The sequence below is a fragment of the Cupressus sempervirens genome, chromosome 1 (genome assembly GCF_028749045.1).
Source record: "Cupressus sempervirens isolate cs-2001-9-10 chromosome 1, ASM2874904v1, whole genome shotgun sequence".
In the NCBI taxonomy this organism is placed as follows: domain Eukaryota; kingdom Viridiplantae; phylum Streptophyta; class Pinopsida; order Cupressales; family Cupressaceae; genus Cupressus; species Cupressus sempervirens.
The window spans coordinates 80,709,978-80,730,683 of record NC_143118.1 but is presented as its reverse complement, the minus strand read 5'-3'; the positions used below and the strand labels follow the sequence as shown (position 1 = coordinate 80,730,683).

At 32.8% G+C, this 20,706-nt stretch overlaps 1 pseudogene; it reads left to right on the top strand.

The window, feature by feature from the left end:
* LOC149576328 (putative GPI-anchored protein At3g06035) overlaps window positions 1–8,648 on the top strand; it is a 115,171-nt pseudogene extending 106,523 nt beyond the window's left edge.
* The last annotated feature ends 12,058 nt before the right edge of the window (window positions 8,649–20,706 follow it).

Genomic DNA, 20,706 nt, shown 5'->3' with positions numbered 1-20,706 from the left:
TAGATGATAGGGAGAGACTGTCATCTCTGTCCTAACTAAATTTTTGGCCTATTTAAGGCACCATAAATGCACCCTAGCCAACAAAAATGAAAAATTGACAAGGTGGGTTAGTCAACTCACCAGTGGGCCCATCTTTGTCAGTCTCTGGTGCTCCCGAGTACACTCGCCAAGCTACAATCTCTCAATGGGGTCCATCTTTTGCTTTGGTTCTCTACTCTCTAGGTGTGAAAATGACCCTTCCTTGAGCCCCTTGGAGGCTTATATAGGCCCTCCAAGACCCCTTTTTGAGCCTGTGTCCTTTTTGAGCCACGTCAATCCCCTATTTTTACCCACAAGTTATGCAACATTTTCATTTATCCCCCTTTCCTCTCATTTTCTTTATTCCAAAGACATTTTCGCAAAAAATGCCCAAAATTTATTTTTTGCACAATTTTTGCAAGGGGACGCCCTCCTCCTCTGCCATCGCTTCGACACCACTCCTAGGACTCCTATCCTTTCTAGGGCAACCTATATTTTATTTTCTTTTATATAATGTCATCCCGACATTACATCAAAGAGGGGCAAAATGTAGATGCTTAAAATCATCCCAAACACTATATTAATTTATTTAATATTTTCTTTCACATTATAATTAATTAATTATATTTTTCATATTCTTCTACTTATTTAATTAAATTTATTTAAATTAAATAAGTTCACTTTCCTAATGTATTTAAATTTAATTTAAATACTTCCATCCCTAATGTGTTAAATTTATTTAATACATGATTCTCCATAAATCCCATTTTAAAATAAATTCTATTTATTTAATTCCCTTCATTCCATTAAATTCTCTAAACCTATGATTAAATTAAATCCTATTTAATTTAGTCTTAAACCTATCCTAAAAAGCTAGTCTACGCCCATTAATTTCATCCTTCTAAGCCTACCCACTACTTAATCCCACTTATTTATCATAAACACTTTGCTAAACCCCTTTCAGTTCCTAAGTGTGTAACACTCACACTTCTCACACCTCTCATGCCTTCCACACATCTTACACCTTTGTCCCCCATTCCTTCCTTCAAGTTTTCTCACACATGTGTGAGCAAACTTTGAATGTTGACCCTTGCATGAATTGCCTACATGTATCCCTTGTGGCACCTATGTGGGTGCCACATAGATGCCACATCACCAAGGCCTCTCTCAAGCTTATAAATAAAGCCCTTGTCTCAAGCATTTTCCATCTTGCTCATATACATTGTTATCATGCTAGTTTGGTATTAGAGCTTTCTAGTGATTTTCACAATTGCATTGTTACATACCCTTGGTAGTTGATAGATTTCATCTCATCTTGCATTGTTAGATTAGTTTGTTTTCTTGCACTCATCTCCATATCCATTTGAATACTCTCAAGCATGGTTGCTTCCATAGCCATTGTTTGAAGCATTCTCCATTCATCTTAGTGTAGGATCATTATCATTTGAATTTTACAACCTTGGGATTCAAATAGTTGTGTTTTGGGAGAGCACACCAAAATCCCTCCAATCTAAAACACACCAACATGGCCTCTCATGGGTGCCTTTGTTGATCTATTTGAAGTTGCATGAGGACTTTGATTTTTGGTTGCTTTCAGTTGCAAAAATCAAGCATAGAATTAGTTGTGTTTGTTTTATTTTGAATACTTGATATATCTATTGCAACTAATGTGTGCTTGTTTAATCTTGTTCCCAAAAGGCTAAGTTTTCTTGTATACACAATGGTCATATCCTATTTTAGGGAGGAAAATTTTGAAGTAAACCCAAAGTGAAAACATGAAATATCTAAAAAACCCTATTATTACTTTAAAAAACCTTTGGTAATTTTATTTCCTTATTAGTTTTAAATTTTCATGGAATAAAGTTAATTCTTTATGTTGTGTTTTTCTCAAACCATGGTTAGGTTTGGATTAGGTCACTTTCTAGATATAAATATGCTTTTTTAACCCAAGTGATGTGTTGTTCTTGGTAACCATTAATCTTCCTTAGATCTATGACTCATGTTTTATCACAAAAATGAAGATGTTGTATGTTTAAGAAATGTGACAATACGAGCTTTTGAAACCTATCCTATGGGATTGAAAGAATGCAGTGATCCTCAAGTTTAACCTTAGTCTCCAGATCCTATTAAGATCAATTCTTCTTGTTAGAATTTTTATAACAAACTCTGCAGGAACTAGGATTATAAGTTGTTAGGAAAATACTAGCCACATGAAGAATTGAAGCATGAACACAAAGAATAAGAACATAATTACAATATGTTCAATATGTGTTGGTCTACGAAATCTTGGTCATCTATTACATGTGAGATAGCCTATCCATATAGGCAAGAGTCAAAGTTAGGCACCTACCAAAGTTGGGCACCTACCAAAGGTAGGTGGCATGTGAGAAATGAAGACATGCGTTTAATTCCTATGAGGAATTAAATATATGTCTCATAATATCTCTTAATATTGCCTAAATAAATAAACTAAACTCACTTAAGTAAACTTAAGTAAATAGAGAAATTGGGAAAATCCAATTTACTTTAATACCCCCCCTTTAGTGCAACATAGGGAGATGTACTTAAACGTACAATGTAGCTAAAAACAATGCATGAAAAAGAAAGGTAAGTACAAAAAAACTTGGGTCATGGAAACAAGGCTTGGTAAGGTACCCAATCATAACCAAATATTTATAAAGTGGAGAAATAGAGAAAACAAAATGGGAAAAACTCTACTCCAAAAAGAGATAGCTGAAAAAGAAAGTTCCATAAAATAAGAAGAAGGTTGATCTTGAGGAAGATCATGATGAAGTTGCAACCAACTATCAAAAGCACTACTGATGTGAAGAACCTCCATGGAAATAGAACCTAGAAGACTACATCCAAATTATGAATGAAAAGTAGAGTGTCAATATGGTAAGTGTTCCATCTCACCAGAATGCATAGGTACCCAAACACTACATTCACCTAGTATCTAGGAACAAAAAAAATACATGGTTCACTCCAACGAACCAAGGAAGCATAAGAAATAGATAGTGAAATTCCCCTTGAATTCTAATAAGGGTGAGGTGATAGGCAATAGAGAAAGTGGGCTAATATCTCACATAGAAAAAGAGGGAATCAAGAACATCGAGACTGAGGAAGGAATATAAACACCTATAAAGGCATTTGTCATTCATCGACACATCATGCACCTATAAAGGCATGTGTCATCGACACATCATGGTGCTAATGCAAGAAATACTCTCTTGACAAAGGAATATTTATACATGCCCACATTAAAATCCCCCCAAGGTGCTTTATAAATTAGTGGAAGTACAATAAGTTATAATGATGAGAAAGATCCCAAAAAGTAAGAGTGGTGCTTTATCTTAGTGCAATTTGCAAAAAAAAAACTTATAAATGATGTCATCAAAGATCATGATATGTCTTCTGGATTAGAAAATAGAACTCCAACCATTGACTACCAAAACCAACAATTAAACTGCATCAAAATCCCAATATTCCTATACTAATGGATAGCTCTCAGAATCATCTTTCTAGCAATATTTTGTTTTCCAAAAATAGAGTCTATATGCTCAAGTAATGGTGAAAAATCAATAGTAGAGAGAAAATAGACCTAAAGGCTTATGGGTGGGTGATGTAGTGGGTGACATCATAATGACATCAACATGCCATGATGAGAAATTTGATGGTCATATGGCTATCGTGGCAAAAAAGGACTTCCATGTGACATCTCATGTGGTAGTGCTTTGTTAATTGATTTAATGTTGATTGGATGTTGATAGTGCATCCATGTCACAGTGGGCCTCATTATGATGATATCATGATGACATCAAAAAATCACAAAAAAATACGCCCCTTTCTAGAAAAAATATCTGATGCTAGAAAAAATGCCTACCTTAGAAATAAATTCAATTGCCAAAAAAAGATCTCCTCCAGAAACAAATATGGTCAACAAAAAAAAAAAAAAATTGACTAGTGGAAAAAATAATCTAGTCACCAAAAAATGAAAAAGGCTAGCCATCGAAAAAGATAGTCCAACGACAAGAAACTGGTCGGTGGCTAGAAAGAGGGCTAGTGGTTTTTTGGTGGTCACTCAGATGGTAGAGTAGAGGAGCTCCACTTGAGAAAATCTGTCTCGAGGAGGGTTGCAGTGTGAAGGGTGTAGCGATAGAGCAAGGAGATCATTGATGGTAAAGGGCTTTGCTTGACTTTGAAGGAGGTTTCAGGTGGGCAAGCAGACAGAGAGGGTCGTGTGGGTGTCTTTGTAAATGGCCACATGAGTGGCTTTGAAGAAGGCTACAATAGGTAGTGACAGAGGGTCACAATGGTTGGAAGGCCATGTGGGTGGATCAAGAAATGGTCATGGTGACTGAGTGGTGATTTGGTGACTCCTTGTGAAAAATCTAAAAAATATTCAGGAACACAGGTAGGTAATTTTACCTTTTTTTTATTTTTTATTTTTTGTTAAAAACATACACACACACACACACAAGATTTTCACAAAAAATGTAAACAAAATGGTTTGTTTTAAAAAAAATTATTAAAAAATATATATTTATATATATTTAAATAAAATAAAAATTTGCACATGCATATGGTGCCATAATTATTTTTTCAAGAAAACAATTGTGAAATATAGTTTTTTAAAATTTTAAAAATAAAAAGATTCGCCTTCATTTGCATGCCAAGGGGTATGACATGTCTAGAATCTAATTATGAGGTCCATTTGGGCCTGAGGTGCTCTTAACAAAAGCTCCTCTACATATCCAATTGGAAAACCTCTGAATCCTTTTAATCTGTCAAACACTCCGAAGATCTTCAAATACAAGTGAGTAGCTTTCAGATATGAGGCTCTGATACTATGTTAGAATTTGTATAACAAATTCTAATAGGAGCCTGGATTATAATTTGAAAGTAAAATACAAGCTACAAGAAGAATTGAAGCATGAGCATAGAATAAGAACAGAATTACAATATGTTTAATATGTGTTGGTCTAAGCCATCTTGGTCATCTATTACATGTGAGATAGCCTATCTATATTGGCAAGAGTCAAAGTTAGGCACCTACAAAATTTGGGCACCTACTAAAGTTAGGCACCTACAAAAGGTAGGTGGCATGTGAGAAATGAAGACACATTTTTAATTCCTATGAGGAATTAAATACACATCTCATAATATCTCTCAATATTGCCTAAATAAATAAACAAAACTCACCTATGTAAACTTAAGTAAATAGAGAAACTGGGAAAATCCAATTTACTCTAACACTTCTTGCTATCTCACAAAATAAAGATGTTCAAGCCTTAACTAAAGCGAGAATATGAGGACTCACCTCATGTATAATGTGGGCCCATGAGACTCTTGAAGTGCTTCATCACCATATGCCAATTATCACCCTATGATTGGTTCTTAATTTAGACTAATTCTTTCTCTTGGTAAGCTCCTAATCAATGATCAAATTGTAGATCAAGGGTTGTGATGCACTCTTAAAAAAAAGGTGTTTGATGTTTAAGGAATGCGAGAATGCAATCACGACGTGTAACCTAGTAGGCCAATTTACATTGAATAGTTTGAAGAATGAGAAACTTTTTAAGCCATAGATTAAGGTGAAGATCTATGGTGGTGGTATTATCACAAAAGGAACATGAAGGGTTTTGAACCAAAGTGAGAATGCAAGAGAGTGACACTTGGGGTTGGTGGGTCCAGTTTGTATTGCGAGCCTAAAAGAGGATTGATGTTAGCATAAGGTACCAAGTGGCATGTTCTAATTCACTGTTACACTAGTAAATTTTGACCCAATTTTTGATGAATTTTTGTCAAAATTTTGACTCATGTTGGTTGAATTTGCAACCAAGTAGTGTGTCACATTTATCATCAAAATTTAGACCAAATATTTGGTCAAAAAGAGTGCATTTCAGATGAGTATAATTGGTCACCATTGGTCAAAATTTTAACCAAATCTTGGTGGAAAACCTTCAAGAATTGGTTGAAAGTTCAACCAATGTGGGTCTATCCCATGAAAACAATGCCATGGTCACAACCAAAGAGTCAGTCAAAATTTAGACCAATTCTTGGTGGAAAACCTCCAAGAATTGGTTAAAATTTTGACCAATTCTGGTCTATCTCATGACAAGGATGCCATGGTCATAACCAAAGTGTTGGTCAAAATTTCTATGAATTCTTGGTGGAAAACCTCCATAAATTGGTGAAAATTTTGACCACTTTTGGTCTATCCCATGACCAAGAAGCCATGGTCAGGACACGTAATGCTCCAAGCATGGAGGCACAGAATGGAAGACCAAGTTTGAATGCAACACTAAGAACAAATCAGTCACGACATTCAATCTTCCTCCAAGGAATGGAACTACAGTATCCCTCATATCACTAGCTTTCTATAAATGTTTCCTCAAGATGTGTTCAAATCAAGTGATCAACTTGCACTTTTGCCATTAGCAAGCCTTGGGAAGGTACAAGCTAATTATTACCAACAATAGTCATCCACTATATCCATGTCATATTGATTTTGTCTTCTATGCCACTTAAAAAGTCTAATCTTTAAAGAAAAACCTTCTTAAATTTAGTGATATATGGGGAGAAAAGGAAAATGCATAACCAATTGTTCATGGCAAGGGCCTCCAATATGTTATATGTGGCATAGGTCAATTGGGATTTCTAGAATATTAGCCTGGGCCATACCATTCTATTCAATTCAACAAAAGTGGTTGAAGCAAAGAAATCCATCCTTCCTAGCTCAGTGATATACATTGCATGTTTCATTATCAAGTACCTTATGCTTTGATTTATTGCTTGACATGTGCATTCAATGGTTAGAGTGCTTTAACTTTAACATGATCTTTTGTTTCAGAGGGTTTCTACTAATAACCCTTTGGTAACTTTTTGAAGGTAGGGGTTATCTTTATATAGTTCTTGAGAATCTTCATGATTTTATAATTCCTCGTAGTTTATTTTAAAATGAGGACAAATTGAATTAAGTGGTAATATGATTCACTTAAAGAGATGAGCACATTCTTAAATTTTAAAACTGCAAGAAAATTCAAAATTGGGTGAAGAAGAAAATTTGTTTTCATTGTTATTGTTGCAATCTAGATCTAATGCAAGTTAGAGGAACTTGAGTTGCTTTAGATAAACAAAAAAGAGATACTTTACTCAATCCTTTTTGGGACCAAAAAATTAAACTCTACCAGATGTAGAAAATGTGACCTTGACAAATTACTTATTCTCTTTAGGTACAAGGAATACAACGTGATGCATTATAATTACTATTTGATGATCATGTTCAATAGCTTAATGGTGATTATTTTAGATGTTTATTGTTTAGTGCTATATCTAATAAATTAAATACATAATGTAATAATAAAGATGATAGCACACACTAGACGCATGAGTAAAATATGTCTTTATTCCATCATGAAATTATTATAGAGAAGAACAAAGATGGTTTCTCGAGGAGTATAGTTCATCCCACTTTACCATGCTACCTTCCTTGATGATACATGCTATATTAAAAAACTTGGTAGTTACCAAGAGGAACCGAACCTCCAACTAGCTAACACTTATAACTACCTGGTAGTGATAAAAAAATTAACACAAACAATTAATACATTATTGGATAACCAATATTTTTGAATATAAAAGTAGATAGTGTATGCTAACTAGACTTATATTTTTAATCTTAGTAGTGTTTTATGGTGTTTTCTAATGTACTTGAGATGAAACTTGCAACTGCAATAGTTTTAGGCTACCTTATGAGTGCTATCACTATAATTTAGTTTGAGCATATAGATGCAATAATTTAAGCCTATCTTATGGTTGATATAACTCCCCTAATTTAAGTCTATCTTAATGGATCCTCACATTATCCTCGTTGTTGACTAATATTGTTAGCCAATGAAATCCATCTCTTCAAACCAAGGGGGTCTAACAATTATGTAAAGCTATGTGGTTGTTGTTGATTTTATCTAGTTAGTTCCTATTTTTTCTTGGCAAAAATCTTTGACTAGAATTAAGAATGAAAAGCATATGTAAATGATGGTTCTACTATATAATATTTTCAACAATAATCTCATTTTTCATTGCACATTTGTTAGAGGAATTATTGGTTAACACTAACAAGTTTAGGCAAGACATGAAGCTTTCTATTCTGACCAAAAATGAAAATGTCACTTGTTTTGTAGAGCAGCTAGAAAATTAGTTTCAAAGGCCAAGTATGTAGTAATTCTATAGGAGAAGATATTGTGCCTAGCACAAAACCATAATTTTTAAACTATCCATAGTTTTTGGAAAATTTCCACCTGAATATATCTGATACCAAAGATGAAGTAGTTATTCTAGATTATGTTCTTGGTTTGGATCCAAAGATAGTAGCTCAAAATTATACAGATTCACAATATCTTTAGTATGTGAATGACACAAATTTTTTTTCAACTAGGGTTGCTTTTTAAGATAATTGGTTTGTGTTAGTTCTAGCTACCAATACAACTAGTGGTGATTTCCAAACTTATCACAGAGGCACGATACATTATGTTAATAAGTTGTTGTCCTTACTACCAATCTTTGGGGGCTTTATTTCTACTAGCTTGAAACTCCAATTGGCTGATTTCAATTATTTAAAACTCATTTAGTTTGATATGGTCTAAACATTACATTCCATGTCTTAAGAACAATCTCAATGCCCAAATCCAGTGAACCTAGATTTAATTGTGTAGTTTTTGTGTCAAATTTATTGAATCATGTTTCATGAGTAATGATTCATATGAATCCATCTCTTTTGACAATAAATTGAACACTTAACAATCATTAGATCTAGGTGATGCTCATAGGAGTGAAGCACTGGGAGTTCTTGGGAGATCACCCATCTTGGTACTACTCTAGCTCAAGTGTGCTTAACTATGGAATTTCCTCTATGGTTAAACCCAATCTTATTGCAATCCCAATTACAAAACCTTCACCAAGTGTTATGCCTTATGAACCAATCATTAGAAAGCCCCTTAAGCTTGTCAATTGATAAGTAGGAGACATTTTTCCACAAGTCAAATTATGATATTGATATCAGGATTTAATTATGTAGTTTTTAGTCAAAATCATTGACTCATATTTCATGAGTATCACCTAGATCCAATGAGTATCACCTAGAAATCCCCTTAAGCTCATCAATTGATAAGTAGGAGACATTTTTCCACAACAAGTAAAATTGTGAGTATCACCTAGATTCAATGACTGCTAAGTGTTCCATTTATTTTCATGAGAGATCGATTTATATCAGTCACTGCTCATGAAACATGAGTCATTGAGTTTGAATAAAAAACTACACAATTAAATCCTAATAGAAATATCAAAATTTAAATTGATGTAGAAAATGTCTCCTACTTATAAAAAGGAGTCTTATTGAGCTTAGCTTTCAACTCACCCATTTTTGAATAATGTCAGAGGTTTTTGTTGTGCTTGATATTCACAAAGATGGATTCTTTATTCTTGTTTGATAAGGTGCAATGATAATTAAAAATATAATAAGATGTTGAATCAAGAAGAGTTAGCCACTTTGAATAAATTTACCAAGGACAATGAGATAGATGTCGCTCAAGAGAACAAAAAGATCTAGGAGGAAAGAGACAAGAATGTTCCTAGTTGGGATGATCCATTCACTACTAGAACTATGGTTCAATCTCCTATTCGAGCATGAATGAGATAAGGCTAAAGTTACTAACAATATCATATCCCTATGACCAATATGATGTATAATGTTTTGTAGTCCTTTTTTCTTGTAATGATCAAACTAAAATATATAATATGTGAATATTTTTGGAGGGAAGGTAAACATATATAGGTACCCTATACCTATATTTAGGGGGCTTATTATTCATACTAATGCTGGTAAATTGTCTCAAGTAGAGAACACGATGTTTTAGTTGTGACCTTTGTTTCACTCTATATATTAATAGAATAAAAAGCCAAGGGCAATACTTCACTTGTTATCTGCATAATGATTGCTGAGTGAAAAATGAAGAAGATTCTAAAATATAGTCTAATCTGTAAATCCAATCTCTCTATTAGAAAGATATGTAAATTATTTGCATTGAGCCTATACCCTATAAGAACCTTTGACAGAACAATGTCTCAAATTTTGCATTGATCTTACACTATAGCAAAGTAAAATGAAAATGAAGTCTCAAATATGGCATCTATTAGAGCCCTATGACTGCACAAAATGAACTAAAGATGGGAACAAGTTTGTGTTCAAATATGACCCCTCTAATTAAGGATTCTTCTTTGTGCATAATAGAGTTTCAATCTCACACTTTGCCTTGCTCCATCTAGAAATATGGGGATTAATGATATTCTTAGAACTCCTTTAAAAACTTGTCAGTGGAAGGACAAAAATTTGAGATCAACCAAAAAACAATAGGAAAAGCCTTGGAAATACTCATATTTAAAAAATTAAAATGGAATTTGATGTTCAATGTGGATTTTCAAGTTATTAGAACAATTTACATTCAAAATCTGTTAATACTAGCGAATAGTATCAAATTGTACCAAATGTGTGCTTAGTTAGATTAAGGGTGGGAAAGGTGAATGAGCCCAAGAGCCAAAGTTTTTAATTTGAGTTTAGAAAAGTAGAGGAACAAATCTCTAATTGCAAAGTTGTAGAATCATTCTATGTATTCAATATTCAAGTTTAGTTTCATTTTTTAGCCACTTAGCCCCATATACCTTTCACACCTTGAATTGACTCAAACCATATTTGGCATAATTTTATGTGATGTGCTAGTATTTAAGACATTTAATTTAGTTGTCCTAATCATCTAAATAAAAAATTCACCCCCAAGCCCACAAAAATGTTCCAAAGGAGGGAAAATAGTATCCATATGCAATAAAAGTGAATTGATTATTGAACAAATGCAAAGGACCACATGCATATAAGACAAACATGAGTCAAAGAGTTTGACACAAAAACTAGATAGTTAAATCCTAAGGCATTGTGTTCCGTTCCACTTGTCCCAAATTTTATTGGGATGACATCATTCACATAAAACTAACTCATGTTCAATTTCCAAAAAGATTTTCTATCAAATTATGTTGTCTAATTATAACATTCTAGAAATTGAGTTTTATTTTCTCTCTATTTACTAATTTAATTGTGTCCTTGAGCATCAAAATTTTCAAATTCAATTTGAAATTTTTATTTTTAGTATGCCCTAGTTTTTACCTTAAAAAAATGAAATCTACGTTACTAGACACTAACAATCTTTACTGGTTTTGCAGGTAAATTAGAAGACAAGAAAACCACCAAAATACAATTTAGAAAGTTGGGTATCTAATAATTTATTTTTAAATATTGAGTCTAAAAAACTTATTTTTTGTTGTATGAAAAAAAATTTAATCTTACAAAATAAGTGAAATATATTCTATGGGCATTTATCTTAGCAATAAGAAGTTATCAGGGGAGATACATGTTGGGTTGGAGGGATGTTAGAAGTTGGAGCTCCTTGACTTAGCTCACAATAATCTAGAGGGGACGATACCTCTTGAAGTCATTATTAACCTTGGAAACCTACAACTCTACCTCAATATTTCCTAGAATTCCCTATAAGGGTCATTGCCACGGGAGGAGAGTAAAATTGTAATGTCTCAAGCCATTGACAAATCAAATGTGCTTCTTTGTGTCTTAATGCATACCTATGTAAGTAGAGCATAGAGAGGGAGGGTTACATAGCTACAAAGTATTTGAACTGCAACCCTAATGAAAAAAAAATGCATTTTGAGTTAGCAATGTTGTAGATATGGATATAAATCTAATATTGAAAGGAAAATATTTATAAAGAGTGACTAGAATTTTTTAATGTTGTGTGTGTTTCATGATCATGTTTGGTCATTTATTCTAATGCCAAATATTTCAATTTTTTCCATATTAGGGAACTACCAAACCATCATATTAACTATTTGGAGAAATTTAACACATCAAGTAAACTTACCCACAAGTTATTCTGATTACAATGTCCACCATCCAATCATGGAAGTAGGATTTAGACCATATTCATATTGCATCAATCATAACAAATAAATGTAAGTTGGTTGATCAAATAGGAAAAATTATACAAATCCAAGCTTTAAAATCAACTGAAAGTAGATATATAATGATATTTAGATAATGATTTTTATTTCTTACCCATGCCCAAAAGAAGAAAGCTTACTATAAAGCACTTTGCAAAATAAATATTCAATGATTAAAATTTGTAAAGAAGTGAAAGATGGTAATACTAAAGTTGATAGTAATGAATGTAGGAACACTTAGACCCTACACAATAGAGAGAACATTTCACTGCATATATGCAATATATAACATATTTTATGCCTAACAAACATTTCTAAAAATTAAATGCTATTTGAGACTGAAAAAAAACTATATATGGCCATAAAAGTATAAAAAGAGGAACAAAGATACTCCAGAATCTTTGAATGCATGTGATAGCAGATCATAGAACATGATTGTTGTAGGAGTAGTTGGAGCACCTAGACAAGCTAGTTTGGGTCTAGGGTTTCTTTATTGCATTTTTAAGTTTTAGTGATGCTAGCTACATCATTAGATGATTAATAGGACATATTAGGTCCTTGGGTGAGGATAGATAGGTTATCAAGTTAAATCTTGCTCCTAAGTTGCTATTATGGCTCTAAGTTGCAAAATAGGGTTTGGTTCACCAAAATGGGTATATGGTTTGAACAAGGGTAAAAACCATTTAGGAATGTCTCAATCAACCTATTAGTTCCCTTGACCAATTTTGGTGAGCCCATCTTACTAGAATTGCAAGATTTTGCAAAAAATGCTAAAATGTTGAAAAAGTTGCAAAGTTGCAATTTTGGCTGCTCAATGAGAAAATTTTATATGAGAGTTATTTAATAGGTTATGAACAACCAAAAAAGGTTGGTAACACCTATATAAGTTGATTCTTTATTAGTTTAAAGGATTGTAAGAAAAGGATCTTGGATTGATCCTAAGTTGGTGAGCCAATAATCACCATCAAGGTCATAGAAGTGGTCTAGTAAGCACCTAAAAAGAACTAGGAAGTAACAAAGCAAGTCTTGTTGTTACATAAATGATGCAAAATTTTGATACTTCAATTATTCACATAGTTAAATCCACAAATTTATTGACATATATTATCAAACCTCAAGGACATTTTTATAGTAGTTAGTCTTTGCTAACTCACACTTGCTATAAGTTTTGGGCATGAGCACTTATTCTAAACTAGCTAATGTTTATAGCATGTGCATGGAGTGTGAAATTTTGAATCAAGTTATAGTAACATTACATTATTTTCCCTAATAGTGACTTAGAACCATCAATTGTGTCACACTATCTCAGCCCATATCCTTCCTCATTCTAGTTCAAATCACTTTGCAGTTCAACTAAATATCATTGACGATTGACTCCCAAAACAATGTCCTTTCAAGTTTGAAAAAATGTGGGTGAGGGATGAAAACCTAATGAATAAAAAATACTATTAGTTGAAGGAAGCAGAGATATTGGATCAAAATATATTATATTGTTTGGTAACTAAGCTACAGATGATCAAGAATAAATTGCTACTTTGGTAATAGTTTTGAAGAAAAAGAAAAAATAGATTAAGAAAAAATAGAAAGATATCCTTGGTATGTTAGTTTGAGCTTCACTTGGTTTAGAGAATAGTTTAATATTCTCTACCTAACAAGGCCAACCATATGAAGGTGGAAGCTCATCTGGCCTCACCTCCCTCCCCCTTACATCAATCTAAATTACCCATTATCATCTAATTACATACTTCATTTGTTCATTCATCCATTTATGAACTATAAAATTCAATTAATACATTCACATAACATTCATTAATATGATATACAATTCATTAATACACAATACTAATCAAGAATTCATTAACACATAAAAATATTCATTAACATGAAATAAAAATAAAAATCAATATGCAACATTCATAGAAAATTACTTAAAATAAATTTCTTTCATTATCCAACAAAGTTTATCAAACAATGTTTATCAAAGACCATTTAAAAAAAAACATTTCTTCTTTTTGTTTTCTTAGCTCTCTTAAGAAAAAGTTTGATAGGAGCATCAATATCTTCCTCATTCTCCTCCTCTTGTGGCACATGTAATGTCAAATTATGATGCTCCTCATATTTTGAGGAGCAAGAGGCTGCTGCACTAAAGAGGGCTATGTTGCAAGAACAAGTAAATGGGTTAAATTGGCATACTCTTTTTCTTTTTTTGACTATTAAAAGTATTTAATTAAGTAGTACAACATAACATACATTTTTCTTACCTAAAAATGCCACATCATGTACATTGACATTTTAATCTGTCATCATGTCAACATGCTAAACACTTAGAACATGCTCCACTCCTTCACCATGATGTTCAACATGCTCTAAAACATTCAAAAAGTGTTACAAGTCAAATTGCAATTAAAGATGTTAAATTATATTCATAATTGCATAATTAATTTCCAATAACAAATTAATACCTCCACCACTATGATGCACATCATGGCCTTCATCATGCGTAGGTTCTGTGATAGGATATGAAGGTTGCAATGAAATGTTTTTTTAAAAAAAAATTTAAAGAGGGGTAAATGCTTTGACCTGGAGCTATGAACTAGTGAGGCCAAAAATGAGGGACTTCATCCCTAATAGATTCAAACCTTGATGGAAAGGATAACAAATCAACAACTTAACCATCACAACATGCCACTATTGGCTAAGGTTGCAATGAAATGTTATGTGCATTGTTATGCAATCAATTTATGTTCAAAACTAACACCAAAAAGGAAATTTCTAAACTATTCAATTTGATTTAATTTTCATTTGACCAATTTACTTGTGTCTCATTTGGTGCACCAGATTCTTGGGTATGGATTTTAGATTATTAGTGTAAGTGTGTAGCTATGACTTTATAGACTTCCTTCAAGGAAAGTTTTTTTATTTTTATCCGTGAGCTCTACATTAAATTTTGTGCTATGTATTTTTTGCTTAATATTTTCAATTTTGCATGTATGTTTTGATTAAATAATTTTTTTTGCAACATTATATAAAAAATATATATATTAAATTCCATTGCTACTACTTACAAGTCAAAACTAAAGATTCATATAGCCACTAGATCCAAGTTTATGTTGGCCAATGTTTTCTAGTCTCACTTTTGTAGCCACTGATGTGTCTTGTAGTCTATGAACAATTTGAAATATGCTAGATTATATATTTATTAAGATCACAAATTAGTGTATGATTACATTCTACTTAATACTATCATGACATACCTTCTTTTGCCTATTCTAGTTCATTTCCTTTATTATCACGTAGCCTTTTCTCTTTTTCATCTTCTATTATTTCATTCCACTCCATCGATGGAATCATAGGAGGATGATCATACTTTGGGTTCTCCTTTAGACCCCTTCTATATTGGTCCCTCATAGTCTTTATATGTCTTGATGCTCTTTTGAGAAGTAGAGCAGTGTCAAAAATATTTTTTCCAAAAAGGTTCTCAAAAGATATAATGAGCTATTTTTTAATTTAGGACCTTGTTCATTCCACCTTTTAAAGAAAAATAAAAGTATTCAATCAATAGCTTTAATATAGTACAATAAATGGAAGAAAAGAACAATATTGAAGCAATGATATTAAACTATGTACCTTTTACATATGGTGGGTCCAAATAACCTCAATGTCATATCAAAAAGCTAATGAAAGAAAAAATTAGTTTCTACAAAAACATCCTGGGATTATCAGTCCAAAATGAGTTATGTATAAATAAACTAAAATTACACTTTAAATAATAATAATTTTAAAGCACTTGGAAGATTTTGTAATTTTAATGGAAATATGGTTTTCTTGTTTAGCAACAATGTCCCTACAAATGAACCAATACTAGTTACACAACCTACTCCAAGAAATGGATTAGCTTTAGTAGTATCGATCTCTGTTGCTCTATCAACTGAAGGTTTATCTACTAGTGCACAAAATGGGTACATGAGTATAAAATCCACCCAACAAAAAAAAACAATGCATGCTTATCATATTACAAAACATAGAAAAACAAGGTTTTACCAATTATACTTGGCATAGACGAGGATATTTGCATGCTCCTTTTTGTCAACAATGCACTTAGAAATATCAGAGTGACAATCAAAGGAGTTATCTGCACTTCATCATGAGATGAAGAATATAATATTGTTAGCAAAGACATTTGCAATGGATAAAGATGAAATGTGATACTAGGTAGAAGCATTCAAAAATAAAAGTTAAGTGTCATAAAATTGATGAAAAAAAATAATGTTGCACTAGTTTCACTTTCAACATTAGATGTCTTATTTCAACACTGAGTAATTACCTTAAATAAACTCAATGGTGTAATAATACTATAATTTTCAGTAATATTGTATTGATAAAGTGTTACTTACACAAAGGTTGTGTGCTACAACCCTCGCTATGCTCACCACATAGTGTCACAGGTGTCACATATTGCTATAGGAGAACACATAATATTTTAGATCATGATCTATAAATACTATAAAATATAAACATCTATTGAACTTCTGTTATTGCTTGAGATTAATTATTTCTTACCTTCAAATATTTGACTCTATGGACCAATTCTTCTTTCAATGCCTCTTTCTCCTCACTTGTGTCACCCTTGATGAAAATGTTAACAATTTCATCACTGCATCTTTGTTTGAGTTGTTGGGCCATGAACATAAGGTCAACACTAAGGGTGATGTCATGTAGAAATGATGCTTTTGTTTTAGATTGCATTTGATCTACTATCATTTTAGCTTTTCCCTATCATTTGTGACATTAATATTAGTAAAATTCCATCAAAATAACTCCAAAGTAAAAATGGGAGAGTCAAAATTGATGGGGTCACCCACCATGTGAATGCAAAATTGATAGCTCGGGTTGCAAAAATCCCTCTAGAAGGGAGTAATTTTTTTAGAGATAAGAAAATGTCAACAAATACTATCAAAGTCTTTGTGAAGGATGAAAAGGAGCTGAATAAGCTCATTAAGGTGGAGACATATTATGAGATGGAATCAATCAAAAAGCTATGGAGGTATGTTCAAAAGATTATCATTGAATATAATCCCTTAGACCCCAGATTTGATAGGATAAGAATGCATCATTTTGTCTTTCTTAATCACTTTAGGCGTGGTATTAAAATTTCTTTTCCTTTTTATCTCTTCACCTCCATGAGCAAGGGAATCGAGGGTTTCAAGAGGAAACCAACTACTAACCCAGCTATCCATGAGAGATTACTCCTCTTGGACCATGGGAAAATCCCTTGGTGATACTAGATGTGCTTCTAAGGAAATGGGGAGCTCGAACTCTGAGGACGTACAGAGCATAAAATCAAAAGAGGAGGACATTGTTTCCTCTAAACCCAAGGAAGAAAGGAAACCCTTTGCCCGTATTCCCTGTAGAAAGAGCCCTAGAGAGTTACCCCCCATCCCCCCTAAGCCTGAGCCTCAGGAGGAGGAGGAGGAGGATTATGATGATGACGAGGATACTAACTTAAAGGAAGAGGAAAAGGGGGAGGAGGATGATAAGGAGGAGAAGAAGGGGAGGGAAAGTGAAAAGGAGGAGGAGGATTCAACAGATGTGTCAGAGAATCCTAAGAAAAAGAAAGCAGATGAGGCTCTTGAAACCAAAGACTAGATTCTCGTGATTCTAGGCCCTGGCCCCACTTCTTGCTTATATTTGGGAAAAGAGAGTGGGGAGGTGATAAAAAAAATAGGAGGAGGTCTTGGAGGAATTTTGACTCAAATAAAGCCAAACTAGGGATTGTCAAGGAGCTGTTGAATATTCAAGTGATGGAGGACATTGATGGAAAAACCCACTATGATGATCTCATTGATCCTAGTTTGGTTGTGATATTTGATAATGTGAGGGAAACTGGGCTTAACCTATTGAACAATGCAAAGAACAACATGATAGACAACTTTCGGTCTATCAAATGGTTATTTCATGAAATTGAAGAACTTAAAGGGGAAAAGAAGCCAGGAAGGAAACCAAAATATTAGTTGCAATCAAGGGCACAATGAAGAGGAAAAAAGCCAGGATGGAAGCCAACAACTCTTCAATGTCCAGGAACATAGGGCAAGCCAGGAGGAAAGAATCACCAAGGTCAAACAAAGAGTCCAAAGGATGGAGTTCTTTCATCAAAACCTGGAAAATTAGGTGATTGCCACTTTGAATGCTTTGAATGAGAACATTAATAGTTTGGGTGAGTCACTAATTAGCTAGATTTGGTAGGGATACGATGAAGAAGACCAACCTAGAAACTAGGTAGGCAGAGGATGATCTGAAAGAAACTAGGGACCAGGTGGAGGCTCAAAAGTAGGACTAGGAGGATGCAGACAACAGGAAGACCAATGAAGCTATAGAGACCCTGCAGGTTCTTGACAAAGAGAATTGATAGTTAGTGCTTTTTTGTTGTCTCATTCTTTCCTTGTGTAGTTGGTTTTTTCTTGTTCTAGTTTAGTTGGTTTTTTGTTTCTTAGCCATGGGCCTGTTGTTTAGGGTTGGCTTTTGTTAAGCAATTCCACTGATGTTGGACTTTTCTGCATATTTCTATATTTGATATGTTGTAAAAAATTTTGGGTTTTAGGATCCCTGTAAAACCTATTTTTCTTAATCAAAAAATCCAAAGCCATAAAAAAAAAGAACATAATAATATGAAATTTGTTTCTATATAATTTGAACAATTACAATAATTAAGGTTTACCTTTGTTGAAGAAGGTGTGTGAGATGGTGCATCCCCAGCTGTGGGTTGTGGTCTATCCATGTCACCCTATGAAAAAGATTAGTAATTATTAGCAATCAGTAGGAAAATAAAAGTATTTGACATGTTGTACTTAATTTTTATATCTGCACATATGGTTTTCAAAGAAAGATTTGGTGTAACTAATGTCAATGTTTATAAAAATATTGGACATGTTGTACTTAATGTTTATATCTACACATATGGTTTTGAAAGAAAAATTTGGTGTAATTAATTTGTATATCTACAAAAATATTGTACATGAACTTAATGTTTATATTTGCACAATGCTTTTGAAAGAAAAATTTGGTGTAATTAATGAGTATATCTACAAAAATATTGGACATGTTGTACTTAATGTTTATATTTGCACATATGTTTTTGAAAGAAAAATTTTGTCACCTTGCTCAAATTCCAGTAAAATTTAATATCAGTAAAATTCAATCAAAATAACTCCAAAACCATAAAGAAAAGAGCATAATAATATTATAGTGGCTTGCCACTTTTGCCTTAAAAAAAAAAAAAGAACATAATAATATGAAATTTGTTTCTATATAATTTGAACAATTACAATAATTAAGGTTTACCTTCACTGAAGAAGGTGTGTGAGATGGTGCATCCCCGCCTATGGGAGATGGTCTATCCATGTCTCCCTATGAAAAATATTAGTAATTCTTAGCAATCAGCAGTAAAATGAAAGAAATAGACTTACCAAAAAAATAATAATAATAAGGTAGATTGTATATTGGAGGCAATTGGTTTAAATGTTATACTTACCAAACCCATGATAGGGATTTTTTCACATTTACATGATTCAAATTGTAATCTATTAGAAGCTCTTCCCTTGCACTTAATAATTTTATCACACATAAAAAAACATGATTTCCCTCGTGTGCCTCAAATATACAATTCGCCAACTTATTAGTTGACACGGGTTGAGAACTATTTATAAATCCTACAATATTCTCTATTTCTTTTGACTTTCCATCAATATACATAGCAAACATTTTACTTTGATCATTTTCTTTGTATTGCATATAATTTGGTGACAATGCATACCTATGCATACTTTTTTTTTATTGCACAATCCATATCCAAATTTTGTAATTGTAACAAGGTCCCACATACTCCATCAATTCAACAACTTTATTATAATAGACATTTGTGTCATCCATGAAGAATAGGCCCAAACCATGTAATGAAGATCAAGCTATGTGATATACCCTTTCATTAATAGAAAAAATCAATGTTAACTGGAGGTAGTTCCTTGGGTACCCATTCTTTCTGAAGGTGTGTGTACCTTGAGGGAACCTTCCTATCACCTTCACTCTCATTATCATAAGAACATGACCACCCCCCCAGCAAGAAAAATTGCATTCATTTGTTGAATTTTCTTCTAATCTTTTGACCTCTAGTTGATCTCCCTATTTTAGACCTACTAGATGTCTCACTTTTGTCTTCTATTCCTACATTTTCCTCACTCAACGAAGATAGATCAAACAAATACCTATTCGGTGATACTTGCAATTCATAAAATGAGAGACACACTAGGAAAAAAGTTGATGTTGATGGTAAAGAGAAGATATGTAAATAGAAAATTGTATCTATAGGGTCTATTGACATATACCTATCGATCCATGTGACTGTACAAGATCTTAGTCAAAGACATTAAATAGCTTGCATATGTAAATCATTTATCTTAAGTTAGCCAATAATTTGGTCTAATTAATATGTATATCTAAAAAAATATTGGACATGTACTTAATGTTTATATCTACACATATGGTTTTGAAAGAAAAAGTTGGTTATCTCACTTATCAAATTCGCACATATTGTAATGAATGTAAAATTATCTACTTACAATGCTCTATAAACTACAA